Source organism: Saimiri boliviensis, chromosome 13 (assembly GCF_048565385.1).
Source record: "Saimiri boliviensis isolate mSaiBol1 chromosome 13, mSaiBol1.pri, whole genome shotgun sequence".
In the NCBI taxonomy this organism is placed as follows: domain Eukaryota; kingdom Metazoa; phylum Chordata; class Mammalia; order Primates; family Cebidae; genus Saimiri; species Saimiri boliviensis.
The window spans coordinates 102,451,381-102,465,922 of NC_133461.1; the positions used below are offsets into that span (position 1 = coordinate 102,451,381).

The 14,542-nt window shown below is 44.5% G+C and overlaps 1 protein-coding gene across 8 annotated transcripts in view; it reads left to right on the plus strand.

The window, feature by feature from the left end:
- Positions 1–14,542, plus strand: part of PTK2B (protein tyrosine kinase 2 beta) — a 131,956-nt gene that overhangs the window by 49,240 nt on the left and 68,174 nt on the right. The window contains exon 2 of one of the 8 annotated variants that reach the window (XM_074384086.1): positions 8,456–8,580. The exons of the other annotated variants lie outside the window; for them this stretch is intronic. The gene's annotated coding sequence lies outside the window, so the exon portion shown is untranslated. The remainder of the gene's footprint in view (positions 1–8,455; positions 8,581–14,542) is intronic. 8 annotated transcript variants of the gene reach the window in all.

Here is a 14,542-nt window from a genome sequence, read left to right on the forward strand (position 1 = left end):
GAGCTCCTTGGAAGTGGAAATGCCCATGCGTAGGTGGTAAGTTGCCAGGCTGAGGGGCAGCAGGTGCTGCACTTTGGAGCTTCTAAGCCTTTTTCATGTGCAGTGCATGTAGACAATAGAAGTATTTGCAGGACACGCAAAAAGTAGACACGGAGATTTGAAACCCCAAAGGGGACTGCATTTAAGCCTAAAGGTTCAAATTATGGCCTGCCTGTTTTGAGGATACTTGATATTTGTTTTATTCTGGTATGGTAAGACATGCAGATACAGAGATGACTGTCATGAAGAAAGAAGTTTACATTCACAGACCCCTTGCAACAGGAGTCCCAGCACACCATGCAGGATGCCGTAGGGCAGTACCAGGGTGGGCCAGGAGGTAGAGCGAGTGAGAAAAAATGTGAGCAGGAGTGTTTGTGATTTCCATGGGAAGGAACATGAAACAGTGTAACAGGTTTAGGATTGGCTCATGTGAATAATTTCAGCAGACTCTGGCCTCTCACATAGGTGCTGTCCCCAGTTACCTGGTAGCTACCCTGGGGTGATTAGGATGGATGGATAGTGGTCTCTAGTGTGAATGTGGTCTCTGAATGGGTTGGTTTGCATATATGAAAGTCAGCTGTCAGAAACTGTCTGGCCCTGGGAGGAGCAGTCCCTCAGGGTCAGTGGGGCCCCATGTCAAAGCATCAAATGTAGAAACCAGAAAACAAGGTTATTACCAAGCCTGGCCCACATGCCCTCAAGGGCTGAGGGAATCAATTTGCCCAGGTGCACCAGGCAAGAAGCAGTGTACTACATGATGTCCATGATTCCTTTCAGCCCTGAGATGCTATCTGGTAGCATAGTGAGCTGGAAATGACCTGAGAGTCCAGCTTTATCTCTGAACAGAGGGGACCTGAGTTCGAAGAGCTGAACCAACTTGATTAGTCTCATGGGGGATTATAAAGTGGAGACTGGAACTCAATGTTTTCCAACCATCCCGTAAGGCTGGAAGGGGCTGGTGAAAGTGGCTCATCATCTTCGTCCATGAGATCTCACAATTACAAGGAGGACATGGGCTCAGGAGTGCTCAGGCTGCATCATGGGGAGTTTCTGGGCCAGAAGGAAGATGTGGGCAGTAGCACAGTCCCTGCCAGACCAACGAGGCCCTCCCAAGTCCCCTTACCCTGACCTGGACACATAGGGAACTCAGAGCCTAAGGTCTTAGAGCCAGGATGCAGCCTAGATGAGGAGACTTCAGCCTGGTCTCAGCTTTGCCCTGAACAAAGTGTCTGACTTGGGCAGTTGAGTTTCCCTCTCTGGCATCAGCCTTCCTGACAGTCATACAGTCATTTCCAAAGCATGGCATTATCATTTCTGTTCAAATAAAGATCCCTTTGCCCCACCCACTAGTTCTGACCTTTAGGTCCAGGGCAGACCACCTGTGTTTCTAATGATGTCCCTTGTGGAGCATCCAGGTCCTAGAATCCACCAGACCCTTCCAGTGTTAAATCCTACAATGCTCTGATCCACTACCTTCCAGTCATAAGCTATTAGGTAGCGAAGAGCTGGGAACAAGACCCCAGGTTTTCTGCCTCCTGGGGCCATGTTCTTTCCCTGTCTCATATGTCTCTCCCACAACAGGCATCTCTCTCCTACCCAGTTATGCACGGGTGTCCCCAGCTGTATAGAAGCATGCCATGTCCGCTCATGTCTGGTTTAGTATTCTGCCTGTATGACGTTATTTGTTCCCAGAAGGGCCGTGGACTGCACTGGTGAGCAGGGTAGCCTGTGTTCTGGAACTTTCATTCCCCTCACCAAGCGCACGGCCATGCAGTTAGACACTTGACACATGACGCCAATGTTGACAGCCAAGAATAGAACCCAAGAATGGGAGGTTAGTCTGCTCAGCCGTGCTGTGGGACGAAGAGGTTTGTGGTTGCCACCTCAGCTCAAGGCTGAGCAGAGACCAGAGCTGGGAGTGGACCAAGCATCAGACAGGGGCCCCAGGTGTGGGCTGCAAAGCCATGGGAGAGAGTCCAGAGGTGCAGTCACCTTCAAAGCCATTCAGGTCTAAAGTCCTTAGAACCCAAGACCTAGACCCAGAGAGCAGGGAGCTGCAGAGTGGGTTCAGGCCAGGCCAATTTGGGCAGGACCAATAGGCTTGGCTGCCCCTACTCCAACCAGTGCCAGTGGCCTTCCTGAAAGGGAGCAGTCTTCGGAGACTTCTGGTGACCATCACTGGTGTCAATAGATCTTGTCCAAACGGATGCCTATGGGCTTCTTGAGGTTGGGACTAAAATGTGTCTGAGTAGCAGGTGGGCCTGAACTGGAAGCCAACCCTCATATTTCTTTTTGTCAGAGACATGTGAACCAGAGCAACTCCATCTTAAATAGGAGCTGGGTAAAATGAGGCTGAGACCTACTGGGCTGCATTCCCAGATGGTTAAGGCATTCCTAATTACAGAGTGAGATAGGAAGTCAGCACAAGATACAGGTCATAAAGAACTTGGCGATAAAACAGGTTACAGTAAAGAAGCTGGCCAAAACCCACCAAAACCAAAATGGCAAAAAGAGTGACCTCTGGCCATCCTCACTGCTACACTCCCACCAGTGCATGACAGTTTAGAAATGCCATGGCAATGTCAGGAAATTACCCTATATGGTCTTAAAAGGGGAGGCGTGAATAATCCATGCCTTGTTTAACGTGTCATCAAGAAATAACTATAAAAATGGGCAAACAGCAGCTCTCAGGACTGCTCTATGGAATAGCCATTCTCTCATTCCTTTACTTTCTTAATAAATTTGCTTTCACTTTATGGACTCGCCCTGAATTCTTTCTTGCGTGAGATCCAAGAACTCTGCCTTGGGGTCTGAATTGGGACCCTTTTCCTGTAACACCTTCACTCCTGTGTTTAGAACCAGAGACTCGCTGTGCAAAGTGGGAGTGAGTAGGATGCAACTCGTGTCTCACAGCTCCAGAGACAGAGCTGGCCCTGCACGTAGAAGGTGTAGAAAAACTCCTTTGACATATCCTAGGAAAAGATCTCTCTGGTACTGAAAGTAGTCCAGAGATGGAATAGATAGGTGACTTTTGCCAAAAGGGGCCCCTGTCGTTGAAATATGCAGATGCTTGAAGGAAGTAGAGGAACTCAGGTGATCTGTGATCGTGGCCAACCCTCAGCTTTGGAGAGGTATAGTTTACCACGTACATTACAGATATTATCTTCACAACAGTTCTAGGAAAGATAGTGCTAACATGCCCAAATTTTACAGGTGAACACACTGAGGTTCAGGGAGGCAGCACCAGTTGTTCCAGATGATTTGACTGGGCCAAGACAGAGCTCCAAAAATGTGCTTGTTCCATGCTGATGTGATAAGAACTTTGCGTACCTGGCATCCTTCTTTGGCTGCCGTGGGGAGATCTGAGGTCTAGTCCTGATTCTGTCTCTAGCTAAGTGTGGTCTTAACCCTTTCTGAGCCAGTGTCTCCTTCCTGTAAAGAGGCCAGGACCGCCTCCAGAGGGAGGAAAGAAGACAGAGAGCTAGTGCTCTGCGAGCTCTCTGTCACATGTGCTGCGAATGTCACAGTAGGGTATTTTTACTGAAGGGTGTCATTACGTTAAAGTGGAGACTGCATTTCTAAACAGATGGGCACATTAGCTCTGGCTAGAAGGAGACTCTCCCAAGACCATGGTTCGCAGGTAAAGATCAGGAGGTGTTGGGTGCAGGTGGAGAAGGTTGTGGAAAATGTGAACTTCCTCCTGTGTTGAACACTATTCCTGATGTCACCTGCATAGTCAGTCCTTAAGGGATTACTTGGATGCTGGCACCCACCAGGACATTTACTCTGGGGAGGGGAACATCCCTGACTTCAGTTCCCTCACTTGCAAAAACAGGGGAAGTAAAAATAAATCATCTGACATTTCCTTTATCTCTGGTTCCTGCCATTGGTGAGTTTACAATCTTAGGATCTCAGTATCTCCTTCTATCTTTGTCTTTCTTTCCTGCTTTCCTCTCCCTCACCTTTTCTCCCTCCGCTGTCTCATAGCTCCCTCAACAACCAAGGTCTCTCCTTATAGCTAACGAGCTTAGATCCCAGGATTACAGACCAAGAAGACAGTCCTGGAAGCCTCAATTCTAGTCCAGGGGCTTTGGCTCAGACTTAAAGGAATCCAGAGCTATGGTGAGGTATTCAGGGGGTTCTGCAAATATGGAAGTATTTTTAGCCAAACAGTGAAGAAATGAACCACTTCAGGAGCTGAACGATCACTTACAACAATGTGAAATATTCATGTGCAAGTCTTTGTTGGAAGAACATTCCTCTCACCTAATCGCCTCACTTTTTAGATGAGAAAAGCTGAGGTCAGATAGATAAGGTGATGTATTCAAGTTATCTGAGTGTCGCTCTGGGGTTTAAGTTGCATGTGACTCAAAGTATAAAATCTTACAGCTTGTGCATGTGTGTGTGTATACTCACAAAACAATCAGAAAATACTGTTAATAGAAGCAGAAAAGTAGAACTTGGTTCCTTGTGGGGCTCCTGAAAACTGGGGTATAGACATAACCCGCATATTCCCCTCCCACCCGCTTTATCTTGTTCCCCATCCCCAGTAGAGCTCTGCGAGAGCAGCACACAGTCCACTTCTCGCTGCCTGTCTCCTCCCTGCTGCCTCCTGTCTGCGGTGAGGCTGTGGAGAAGTGGGTTGCTGTTCTTTTTTCTGACTTCCTGTGTGCTTCAGAAACCTCAATGAACAAAGAGCTAAAGGAAGAAAGGGCCCCGGAACCGTTATGCCAAACATAGACTCACATCCGACATGGGGGAGCTGGATGCCTGATTTTTATAGAGATGAAACCCAGGATTCAGGATTCCGACTGCCCTGTTCCCAACGTGGCTGCATGGGGAATGGCAGTTCTTGGGGGCTGGAAGTAGGTCATAGGCGTCTCATTCTTTTCAGGCTTGGGTCTAATATATTTAAAGAGGCGGCCAAAGTGAGTCTTTAGAAGTATTTATCATTGAAATCAAGCCAACATTAAAAGGAAACATTTAATTTCCTCTCTACAACCACTGTTTTTGTTTGGTTTTGGAGACAGGGTCTCATTCTGTTGCCCAGGCTGGAGTGCAATGGCACAGTCATAGCTCACTAAGCTTTGAACTCCTGGACCACCTCACCCTGCTGGGTAGCTGGAACTACAGGTGCATGCCACCATGCCGGGTTCTTTTTTTTTTAATTTTTGGTAGAGATAGGAGTGTTGTCTGGGTGCAGTGGCTCATGCCTGTAAGCCCAAAGTATTGACTTTGGGAGGTCGAGTAAGGTGGATCATCTGAGGTCAGGAGTTCAAGACCCAGCCTGACCAACATGGTGAAACCCCAACTCTACTAATAAATACCAAAATTACCTAGGTGTGGTAGCAGACATCTGTAATTCCAGCTACTCAGGAGGCTGAGGCAGAATGGCTTGAACCCAGAAGGCAGGGGTTGCAGTGAGCCAAAATAGAGCAAGATTCCATCTCAAAAAAAAAAAAAGAGAGAGAGAAGAAGAGGGGATAGTCTGGTGTGTGGCCCAGGCTGGTCTCAAACTCCTGGGCTCAAGTGATCCACCCGCGTCGGCCTCCCAAAATGCTGGGAATACAGGCGTGAGCCACCACACCCATCCCACTGCAACTATTTTAATTTCTCTGTTTTTCCTCCATGTACAACTCAGCTGTAACCATAGAAGCACATTTTCATAGAAAATTTGCATATAATCTTTGGAGTTTTTATATTCCCTTAATTTAGTATGCCTAAGCAGTCTCCTTATTACTTACCTTTTACCATACACACAAATTATTTTATGAGCGAGGCTCTGCATCCAGGTGAGAACAGCATTGCAGGGAAAATCTGTGCCCTTTTTTTTTTTTTTTTTTGAGATGGAGTCTCAAAAAACACAAAAACTGGAGTGCAGTGGCGTTATCTCGGCTCACTGCAGCCTTTGCCTCCTGGGCTGAAGTGATTCTCCCACCTCAGCCTCCCAAGTAGCTGGGATTACAGGCACATGTCACCACATCTGGCTAATTTTGTTTTGTATTTTAGTAGAGACGGGGTTTCACCATGTTGCCCAGGGTGGTTTCAAGCTCCTGACCTCAGGCAATCTGCCCGCCTTGGCCTCCCAAAGTGCTGGGATTACAGGGGTGAGCCACCAGGCCTGGCCCCTGCGCTTTTTTGATGTTGTTGTTGGGACGGTATATTGCTGAGCTTTCTGTCCATAAGCTCCTGTTCTCAGAGCCTTGGAGCTCACATCGTTATCTGCAGGAGCCTCTCAGAGTCAGGTGTTTCTCTGCCTAACCCTGGCTGCCTGCTGCTGTGTTCATGTCTGATTTGGGGGCACTGAGACCTTTTTCTCCTACTGCTCTTCTAAAAGGGTGTAACAGTCATTTTGTGACCTTGCTCAGGAAATAGCTGGGTTTTCCCTTTGTATTTTATTCGATGTGTTTAACCAGGGAGGAAAACTTCTGCTACAGTGTGAGTTGAGCTGGGGAGACTTGCCAGAACTGTACCCGGCAGGAGGAGGGGAAGTTCTCGTTACTATATTCAGGGTTTGGAGGCCTCATGGCTGGAGTTTTAAAGGCCAGAGTTCCCCCAAATTTTCTGAACTCTGAGTGATTAAAACCACCCATTTTTCTCTTTCTGCCCAAGCACGCGTTTCCCAATAAGGCCCTTGGGTAACGACCAGAAACTAAAACTGAAACCACAACTCTGCTCTGAAATAAGAGACTAAGAGACACCCAGGAAGGCCTGCCTTTGAAACGCATCACTCCCCGAGATCCATCACAGCACCAAAAGTTTGCCGAGCACTGCTCTGGAAGGGAGGTCTGCACCCTGGGAACTGAGATACCTGTTCCCAGCGGAAAGACCTTGCCGGGTAGTGAGTCTCTGTCGATTCATTTCTCACAGTGAGTTGAGGGCCAAGGCAGCCATTCTTCAGCCTCACTGGGTGGTGACCAGAATCACCTGAGATGTTAGGAGGGTGGGGGAATGGGGAGATGTTGGTCAAAGAGAACACAGTTTTATTTATAATTAACAAATAAGTCCCAGAGATCTCATGTACAGCACGATGACTGCCCCTAAGCATACTATATTACATACCTCAGGTGGGCTAAGACAGTCATTTTTTTTATATTTTAGTAATTTTTTAAGTTGACATATAATAATTGTACATATTTATGGGGTACAGAGTGACATTTGAATATGTGTGTACTCTAATAAATCAGAGTAATCACCATATTCATCATGGAAAGCATTTATCATTTCTTTTTTTGTTAGGGACATTCAAAATCCTCTCTTCTACCTATTTAAAAATATACAATAAGTTATTGACTCTAGTTGCCCTACAGGAGTACAGAACATTAGCACTTACTCCTCCTATCCATTAACCAACCTTGCTCCATCCCCCTTCCACCCTGCCCTTCCCAGCCTCTAATAACCACAATTCTCTCTACTGTGAGCTCAACGTTTTTAGCTCCCATTTATGGGTGACAAAATACAGTATTTCTCTTTCTGTGCCAGACTTAATTCACTGAACATAACATCCTCCAGGTTCATCCATGTTGCTGTGAATGACAAGGTTTCATTCTTTTTCATGGCTAAATAGCACTCCATCTGTTGATGGGTGCTTGGGTTGGTTGATTTCCTCTTTTGGCTGTTGTGAGTAGTGCTGCAATCAGATGTGACATGCAGATATCTCTTCAACATAATGATCTAATTTCCTTCGAAAAAATCCCTAGTAGTGGGATTGCTAGATTATATGGTAGTTCTATTTGCAGTTTTTTAAGGAATCTCCACACGGTTCTCCACGACAGTTACACTGATTTACCTTCCTGACAACAGTGTAGAGGAGTTCTCTTTTCTCAACATCCTCACCAGCATTTGTTATTTTTTGTCTTTTTGATAATAGCCATTCTAACTGGGTGAGATGCTATCTCATTGTAGTTTTGATCTGTATTTCCCTTATGATTAGTGATGTTGAACCTATTTTCATATACCTGTTGGCCATTTATATGTCTTCGTTGTTTTTTTGAGGTAGAGTTTCACTCTGTCACCCAGACTGGAGTGCAGTGGCGCAATCTCTGCTTACTACAACCTCTGCCTCCCGGATTCAAGTGATTCTCGTGCCTCAGCCTTCCAAGTAGCTGAAATTATAGGTGTGCACCACCACACCCTGCTAACTTTTGTATTTTTAGTAGAGAGGGGCTTCCCCGGTGTTAGTCAGGCTGGTCTCAAACTCCTGACCTCAAGTGATTCATCCACCTTGGCCTTCCAAAGTGCCGGGATTACAGGTGTGAGCCACTGTGCCCAGCTGTATGTCATCTTTTGAGAAATATCATTTCAGATCCTTTGCTCATTTTTTAAAAAACATTATTATTTTCTTTTACCATTGAGTTTTTTGAGTTCCTCATGTATTCGGATGAACAGTTAGCACACACTTTCTCCTCTTCTGCAGGTTCCTCATCACTGTCGATTGTTTCCTTTGCTGTACAGAAGCTTTTCGCTTGACAAAATTCCATTTGTCATCGGGAGGTCAAGGCAGGAGGATTGCTTGAGGCCAGGAGTTCAAGATAAGGCTGGGTAACATAGTGAGACTCTGTCTCTATTTTTTTTTTTAATCCCATTCGTCTATTTTGGCTCTTGTTCCCTGTGTTTTTGAAGTCTTACCTGCAAAATCATTCCCCAGACCAACGTCGTGAAGGATTACCGTGTTTTCTTCTAGTAGTTTTATAGTTTTGAATCTCACATTTTAGTCGTTATTTTGAGTTGATTTTGTTTATAGTAAGAGATAGGATCTAGGTTCATTCTTCTGCTTATGGTTATTCAGGTTTTTCAGCACCAGTTATTGAAAATGCTGTCTTCTTCCCAATGTATGTTCTTGGCATCTTTGTTGAAAATCAGCTAGCTATAAATATGTGGATTTATTTCTGGGTTCTCTGTTCTGTTACATTTGTCTATGTGTCTGTTTTTATATTAGTACCATGCTATTTTGGTTACTTTAGCTTTGTAGTATCTTTGAAGTCAGGTAGTGTGATCATTTCAGCTTTGCTCTTTTTGCTCAGAATCGCTTTGGTTATTTGGGGTCTTTTGTGACTCTGCATGAACTTTAAGATTATCTTTTCTATTATATTTCTGTGAAGAGTGTCACTGGTCGTTTGATGGGGGTTGCGTGGAATCTGTAGAGCACTTGGGGTGGTATGGTCGTTTTAACAATATTAATTCTTCCAATCCATCAACATGGAACATTGTTCCATTTTGTGTGTGTGTCCTCTTCTATTTCATTCATTCATTCATTCATTTTTTTCTGAGACAGAGTCTTGTTCTGTCACCCATGCTGGAGTGCCATGGTGCTATCTCAGCTCATTGCAACCTCTGCCTCCTGGGTTCAAGCAATTCTCCTGCCTCAGCCTCCTGAGGAGCTAGGATTACAGGCACATGGCACCACACCCAGATAATTTTTGTATTTTTAGTAGATACAGGGTTTCACCGTGTTGGCCAGGCTGGTCTCGAAATGGCTGGTCGTGAACTCCTGACCTCATGATCTGCCCACCTTAGCTCCCAAAGTGCTGGGATTATAGGCGAGAACCACCATGCCTGGCCTCTTCTATTTCTTTCATCCATTTTTAATACTTTTCATCGTAAAGATCTTTCTTGGTTAAAAAATATCCTCTCTTATTAAATTTATTCCTAGGTATTTTATTGACGTTTGTAGCAATTGTAAATGAGATCGTTGTGTTTTGTTTGAGACAGGGTCTCACTCTGTTGCCCAGGCTGGAGTGCATTGGCACCATCATAGCTCACTGCAGCCTTGACCTCCTGGGCTCAACTGATCCTCCCACCTCAGCCTCCTGAGTAGCTGGGACCAGGTGGGCATCACCACACCTGGCTGATTTTTAAATGTTTTGTACAAACAGGGCCTCCCTATTTGTCCAGGCTGGTCTCAAAATCCTGGACTCAAGCAGTCCTCCTGCCTTAGCTTCCTGAAATGTTGGGATGACAGGCATGAGCCACTGTGCTGAGCCAAGATGACTTTTTCTGTTTCTTTTTTAGCTAGTTGGTTATAGGTATACAGAAACACTACTGGTTTTTATATGCTGATTTTATATCTTGTAACTTGACTGAATTTGTTTATCAACTCTAAACAATTTTTGGTGGAGTCTTTAGGTGTTTCTTTAAGTGACAATTTGACTTCCTCTTTTCCAACTTTAATCCCTTTCCTTTCTTTCTCTTGCCTAACTGCATTGATTAGGACGTTCTAGAGAGTAGATCGTAAGTGTTTTCTTACACACATAAGAAAAGGTAACTGTGTGGAGATGAATATGCTAATTAGCTTGACTATAATAATCAACTTGCTATACATACACACATCATACTATACAGCTCAAACATAGACAATTTTAGTTAAAAATATTTCTATAAAGAATCACCTTGCCTGGGCACAGTGGCTCATGTCTATGATTCAAGCATTTTGGGAGGCCGAGGTGGAGGATCACGATGTTAGTTCAAAACCAGCCTGACCAGTATGGTGAAACCCTGTCTCTACTAAAAATACAAAAATTAACCAGGCATGGTTGTACACATCTGTAACCCCAGCTACTCCGGAGGCTAAGGCAGGAGAATCGCTTGAACCCAGGAGGTGGAGGTTGCAGTGAGCCAAGATCGCACCACTGCACTGCAGGCGCTCCAATCTGGGTGACAGAGTGAGGTGCCGCCTTAAAAAGAAAAAAAAGAATCGCCTGGGATGTTACTAAGAAATGCAGATGGCTAGGCCCCATCCCCCGAGGTACCTGTGCACTAGATCAGGTTAAGGCTTAGCGATATTTACACTGTATTTTGAAGCAACGCCAACATGTGTGTAGACAGGGTGAAGGACCCGTGGGACCAAGTGCTGTCTGAGATTGTTTCCATTCTAACAGCAACTTTTTACCATTAGAATCCAGAACCCCAGAGGACCTTATTCTGGGGGTATCTGTGGAATGAGGCCTCCTTCTTGTGTAGGTCTGTACTCTGAATTACAGCCAGAATCTTCATCACTGGAGGATGTTGGTAAAGAGCCCACTCCAGCAGCCCCTTCTGACTCCACTCAAATCACATTTCTGCTCTCTACTTGCTGTGTGGTCTTTGGGAAGTCACTTTGCTCAGCCACAGTGACCTCATCCTTGAGATGGAGGATAAAGGTACCTACCTTTTGCATTTTTTTCGGGTGGAATGGGCTCATCGTGCATGGAAATTGCTAGCCCAGCGTTGGGCTAAGGAAACACTGTGTTACCTGCTGCTGTTTCTCAGAAATGAGCTCTTTGGCAGTCATGAAGAGGTGTAGGAAGAGGACGTGTGCTCAAGGTCTCGGGGCTGGAGAGGAAATCAAGGTCATGGTGTGGCAAAGAACCTCAAGGTACTGCCAGACACTCTGGGCCCTTGGAGAACTGTTTAGAGTTAGGGATAACTTGCTGTAATCCTAGGCACCTTTTGTCACATTTCATTGAGATACCTGGTCTATTCTATTTAACCCAAGCCTGATTCTGGATAGGATCCAGAAATCTAGGTGAATTTCAGGAGCCTATTAGCTTCCTCATCTAACTTGGTGGTTAAGAAAATCAGCCTGTTTCTGTGGGACATGTGGAGAGTACAGAAAATAAGACAGTATCATAGCTAGGTACAGTGGCGGGTGCCTGTAATCCCAGCACTTTGAGAGAGGCTGAGGTGGGCTGATCACTTGAGGTCAGAAGTTCAAGACCAGCCAGGTCACCATTATGAAACCCTGTCTCTGCTAAAAAAAAAAATAATAATAATAATTAGCTGGGTGTGGTGGCGCCTACCTGTAATCCCAACTACTCGGGAGGCTGAGGCAGGAGAATCACTTGAACTCAGGAGGTGGAGGTTGCAGTGAGCTGAGATCAAGTCACTGCACTCCAGCCTGGGAAACAAAGTGAGATTCCGTCTTAAAAAAAAAAAAAAATCATATCAGAGGAAGAGCTAGAGATTTATGCATAGGAGGGAGGTCCAGTTTTTATCTTTGTGCAATAGACTTTACATATTTCTAAAGTATATTTAACCAAAATATTATAACCGATGTAACTTAAGATCTTTAACTGCGTGCAGTTCTAAATGTGGACTGTGTTTTTATGTAGTTCTAATCAGTATGTAAATTTCATTCTCTGTCACTTAACATTTTTATATAAATCTTTGCATGCACTACTCATATTTTTGTCATAGTTTATCATTATTGCTAGCACTCAAATTTTTCCCTGAGCATTTTGTTTTGATTCTTATTATTTCACTACTATCAATAGTACAGCTAGGAACATCTTTGTGCAAATGCTTCACACCCCTCGCCTTGGATAGATACGGTATGTTTCCCAACGTTGGGTAGCCATATCGACACATGTGAGTTATTTTGTATTTCACTTCCTTGCTTCAGAAAGCCAGTTCTGAGTAATTGGCAATTTCACTAGTTCATTTCAAGTCCATGAACAAAAGATTTTCTTTTTTTTTTTTTCCCCTAGGTAACTTGGCTTGCTTAATAAGTTTATGGTGGTTCTTTAAAGTTGTTTTTATTAGCATTTTCAACTGCTGAGGGCTTTTCCATCTATTTTTAATTTTCTCAAGACTGTTCACACACAGGTGGCATCCTGTTTGCTTGAAGGGGCATAAAAATTGCTGTTTTATTCAATTTGCATTAAAATGAAAGTTGAATACATCTACAGATGGAGACTTGGTCATGTTTAATAGTTTTGAGATCTGTTTACATAAAGCAAATATTTGTTGTATACTAAGTTTGCGAAGAGTGGCAGACTGGGGGATTTGGCAGGTGGAGAAGCTTGTTCAAGAGGATGGTTTTGTTGTTTTTAAGGTGGTTAGAGATGGGGGGGGGGCCTACATCTGTAGGGTTAGACCTGGGTTTATACTTTCTAGTTAAAAAAAAAGTACTTGAGGTTTTTTTTAATCATCAACTTTTTTTCTGTTTATTAAATGTATCGTGAAATGTACGTTAATCAAGTCCTACATATTCATGACTGCATACATACTAACATGTCAAAAGTCTGCATTCCTTTCCATGCATTGTGAAGAATTTGTGTTTGAGCAGAATTATGGGGCTCTGGGGCTACATCAGAAAAACAGGTTCATCTGGGTTGTACTTTTTGGCACAGAAATAAGCTTGATGTGTGGAGACCAAGCTCAGAGGTGGGGGAACAGTAGGGGGGCTCACTGCTGGGTTGTAGGCTGTGGACTGTTTCTTGGTGTACAGTGGGAAATCTGAGCTCTGGTCTTATCTCTGCTGCTAAAGAAAGGGGACCCCAGGCAAGCTGCTCAGTAAGTAACTTTTCCTCATCCTCAAAATGGGAGAGCAACCTGCCTTGGAAGACGGCAGTGAGGTAGCCAGGGTGCAAACGCTATGAAGGGAGATTCAGCATGTGATGTGCAAATGTAAACACTATGGGCCAGACACGGTGGCTCATACCTGTAATCCCAGCACTTTGGGAGGCTGAGGCGGTTGGATCACTTGAGGTCGGGAGTTCTACGCCAGCCTGACCAGCATGGAGAAACCCCATTTCTACTAAAAATACAAAATTAGCCAGGTGTGGTGGCTCATGCCTGTAATCTCAGCTACTCGGGTGCCTGAGGCAGGAGAATCACTTGAACCTGGGAGGTGGAGGTTGTGGTGAGCTGAGATCGTGCCATTGCCCTCCAGTCTAGGCAACAAAAGCAAGATTCCGTCTCAAAAAAAAAAAAAAAAACAAAAAAAAAAACCACTATGAAAGGAGATTCAACATGTGATAAATAAATCTGAAGCTCCTCTTCCTTCCTCTCTGGCTGTACATTTTTTCTTAACGATGACTTGAATGGAGTCAGATCCATCTTTCACTGAGCAGCCGTACAACGGTTCAAAACCAGCAATCCAACCTACATTCCCGTGACTCACTCTGTTTTTGGTTTTAGGGGTCTGCACCATATGACAGGTCCCCAGACTTGAGGGTTTTGTTGAATGTCCTTGCCCTAGAAGACAACCTCTCAAACCCAGACCCTCAGCCTGCCCTGCGGGGTTGTGTGTGTAGAGCAGGATTGTGTGTGTAGAGCCCAGAGGGAAATCACCATCCTTTTTAAGGAGTTTTCTGGTAACCCCAACACTACATTAACTTTTTTTGGCAGCCACATCATAGTGACTAAGAGTGAATTTACAGTTAGCCTAAATCCTATTTTTTAATCCATCCCGCTGCTAAACCACATCTTTCTCATCCTCGACTGTGGAAGACTTTTTTTTTTTTAATCTACATGAAGAATGGCTCATTTATTCCACTTCACAAGTTGTATTTTGTTAAACTTGGCATGACTTACCAGCCTGTGAAGATTTCAAGAATTTTTTTTTATCCTCTGTTAAAGCCATAATCTCTCTCAATCCTGTGCTCAACTTGATGCCTCTTGTTTGACAACCACAAGCTCCTTCATACCCAATTAAAAGGTGTCAGTAGGAGCAATTGAAACAACTGTCTGCCATCCAGGTTCATGCAGACATTTGATTAGCAGTCTTTAGAAGAAACCGTTT